Source organism: Diadema antillarum, unplaced genomic scaffold, assembly GCF_040938485.1.
Source record: "Diadema antillarum isolate AM-2024a unplaced genomic scaffold, OU_Dant_1.0 seq00000905_RagTag, whole genome shotgun sequence".
Classification (NCBI taxonomy): domain Eukaryota; kingdom Metazoa; phylum Echinodermata; class Echinoidea; order Diadematoida; family Diadematidae; genus Diadema; species Diadema antillarum.
In genome coordinates this window covers 192,612-196,613 of record NW_027271763.1, presented here as the reverse complement: position 1 = coordinate 196,613, position 4,002 = coordinate 192,612, and positions in this window count along the sequence as shown.

Genomic DNA, 4,002 nt, shown 5'->3' with positions numbered 1-4,002 from the left:
ATCCTCTCTTCACACCTCAAAAGTATTGATATTTCTGCATTATATCAGGATACATTGCAGGTCATGTCACGTTTGTATGTTTGAGGGAATTCCTATGTCATGGCAGGATATTTTTTCCCCTTTTTTGTCCCATTGCATTATACCAATGCTCACTGATGAAGTGAACTTTCCTGAATTTGGGGGGGGGGGGGGAGGATGTGAAATGTTTGTGTAAATGGATTCATTTTTTTTCTACTGTATTCTCAGGTGTAGGGGAAAAGAGGACAGGATCAATCCTCAAGAGGTGTCAGAGATACTATGGATATTATAAAATCTTGGTGGTATTCTGGAATATGGACATAACATGATAGGTACCTCCCCTCTTTGATGTGATTTTGTGGGTTTTTTCCAACTTTTTTTTCTTTGTTTCTTCATGTTTGTGAGCTTGTCTTTGCTGTCTAGCCTAAAGTATGCAGACTAAAGACAAAGCTGTTTACATGTACATGCATGCCAGTGAAGATGAAAGGACAGCTACAGTGTATGTACATGAGTTTCATTGTAGCTCTGTCTGCGCGCAAGTCACAGGTGTATCAATAAAAAGTTTATTGACGGACTTCCCCGAGTCAGTTTTATATTAGCCTTAGAGGGGATGGCTAGCAACTGTGCAATTTGTTAATTTCTTTTGATGAACTTTCACAAGAAGTTCCAGTGTGTTTCCTGTGGTTTTTCATGCCTCCTTTTTCAACGTATTTGAGAATACCCTAAATAGTTAATGGTTTTCAAGTATTGTAGATTGGTGACTGGGATAATTTTCGGTAGGTAAATTTATGGATTAAGTTTGCTTCTTCCTTTTTCTTCTTCAGCATTTCCCTTCTATTTGTGTTCTTCAATATATAGTGGACGCTCACTGTAACAAACTTTGTGGGACTTGTGAAATCATTACCTCAGATTGAAACTTTTCTATTAAAAATCAGAGTTTGTCAGACATTGTATAATTTGAAGGAAACTGAATTGTAGGGAAGAAAAATAATGTTTGTGTAAAGGGTTTGACATACCATTGTTCTATACAAGAATTCCCACTGAAGGTTAGGTACTTGTATATCTTGCCCATGCACCACAATGGTTAGGTGCAGTTGTTGAGTTTTCTAATATCTGCTTTAGTAGTTCTACAACAGTGTACATCTTTGGTCAGAATTTTATAAGAGAACCATGGTGATGAATGGGAAATTCTGGTGAAATCAACCCCTTTTCTTCTTCCATGGGATGCCAGGGAAAGAAAAATCTTGATTTCCACATTAAAATTACAAATTGTGAGCCCTCAGGAAATCTTGTGTCCTTCCTCCCAATTTTGCCGAAAAGAATAGAATGTATGAGGTGTATTACTTGCTATTTCGAACAAAATGCACTGTATAGCTCCTTCTAAGCTTTGTAAGGCCCCTTGATGAGGTTGTATCAATGGATTATTATTGCCAACTTTCGGCAGCTGTGGCACATCTACCGTCACTGTATGTGCCAGCACTTCAATCGATACAGTCCTAGTTCAGAGCTTGCTGGGGCTGAAGGTACAGGGGACTCCCGTTATAACTGGACAGTAGAGTATACAAAGATATTATAGGTGATAATTTTGGGACCTCAATTTTTACTTTGTTGTAACCGTGTTCTTTATAACAGGAGTACACTGTAGGTTGCGGTATTTTCACATTTTACCATTCTTTTCTGTGAGGTTATGATTAGGTGATACACCACTTGGTCAAAATGGCACAGATCTTTTTCTTTGTTGAACAGCATTTATAGTTTCCAGTTACAACTTTCCTGGTAGGGGGAAAATTGCATGCAGAGCCACATTATTTCATGCAGTATTTTTCTTTGTCCAAAGGCTTAAAACCTGGACGTGCTTCCCTCAGTAATGAGCATGTCATAATGTGTAGTAAACTTTGCGTACATCGACATGGCATCATGCCATTCAAATTAAGAGTCCCCCTTGTTTGTCTTTATTTCGTTTCATTGTTGACTTGCACACGCAAGTCGTAATTCATGTATTTTAGCAGATTTTCTCCAGGCCTGTGCGTACCGACTTGATGCGAAGTTTACAGTATATCTTATATATCACCATGATCCTGTAGATGTGATCACTTCTTCTTCATTTTCTTTCATTTATCTTTTCGATTTCATGATTTCTTAGCATGCATAAAAAACAGAGCTTGTGATGCATATATTATTGGTAGAGATATACCTGTGAGAGTAATATATTTTTGAACAAACAGATATGGAAGTTATGCTACTTTTTTTTTAATATGAATTTTTTTTTTTGCCGTTGTATATTCAGATACTCCATGCTTTGGCATGATCTAGTAATCTATTTTAAGATCTTACAGGATGTGTATGTGAATTCCAGATCTAAACAAGAATCAGAAAAACGCAAGTCTTGTAATTATAGAGCAGACATTGCATGTGAGGAATTGTCTTGCTAATCAAGTTCCATGTACAGGTCATGTGCACCCAGTGGGAGTGCAAAGATATTACTTGGCTTCTGTTTTCTTATGTGCGCACAATTGAGATTTGTATAGTTTAGCTTTCTAAAGTTGACTATGTGCACAATACGGTAAATAAAATTGTTTTATTGTCAAGAAGTAATCCACCATTGCCAGTTGCCAGTCTCTTGCGTCTGCCTCCTCAATACACACACAGCTGTCTATTCAAAGTCACCCTTGGAACAATTTTTGATTGAAAGTAGAAAGGGATTGCAAAATACAGTGTAGATACAAAGAGTTGAACACATTTTCCACAAATGTAACAACCCTTTCACCTTTGACCAAAGTACAACGTGTACTAATAAATTGCATTTGATGTAAGCTGAGCAAATTTCAAAGTGAAGAAGTAAAATTCATGCTCAACTGGCAGTGTTTAATAATTAAAGTACATTGTGTTTTATGAATGTAGCACACAGACAGACACACTGGCAGGTGCACACACACACACACACACACACACACACACGCACGCACACATTATATACATAAAATACATTGTATATGCAAGTAATATATGTATATACATGTAGTCGCAGATTATAACATATATGACAATGTACAACCTGTGTGTGAAATATATGAATGTGTGTGTGCATATCACATACTGCATACGCCATTCTCGAGTCTAAATTTTCGTAAATCGGGAATTCCCGACGATTTCGTGAGTGGTTAAATTCGCGATCGTGGAGTCTCGTACTGAACGGAGAATTGTGTACGCGTATGTCACATCCACATTGGGATCAGAGTCAATATTTTTGCGTGTCTAATTTCACGAATAGCACCTGACTCACGAAATTTGCGAAAATAAAAACCTCGTGAAATATTCGGCGTATACTGTACATTGTATTTTGGTGTACAAGCAGCAAGGAAAGTGCAGTACATGTATGTGCATTTATTTTCACATTTCACCTTTGCACAGCAAGTAATAGCACATCTGTTATAAGCTGTTGTTTGTTATTTTTGTTTGTTTATTTGGTCATTTTCGTTTGAGGGGTAGGGGTGGTTATCTTTTCTCAAGTGGCAGGGATTTGGAACTGGTTGACAATGCTGTAGACTAATCCTTCACCTGGAAATGGAATACTAGAAAGATGTGCATCAATATGTCACGAGTACATAACCACAAGGATATGCAGACACTATCACGTACAGCATTTTCCGCTTAAACCATTCTCAACTAAACCACTTTAGCGTACACAAGTACATTGCACTCCTGTTATACGGAATTCGTTGGGACCGGCAGTTTTTAGTTATATCAAAACTTTGTTTTAACCCTAAAAAGACTGGGGGGGGGGGCCTTTTAGGCCCCCCCCCCTCGACATTTCGCGCGATTACTCTGCAACACGCAGTGCTCTTGCCGCGATGCTCTATGACTTTTTTCTTTCGAGTTTCCCGCACATTTTGACACCAAATTTGTGACGCCCGGGGGTACAGCTCTGAAGTTACATAACGTTTTGTAAATGCACGTGAGGCCAAAAATGGCTCAAAAATGTGA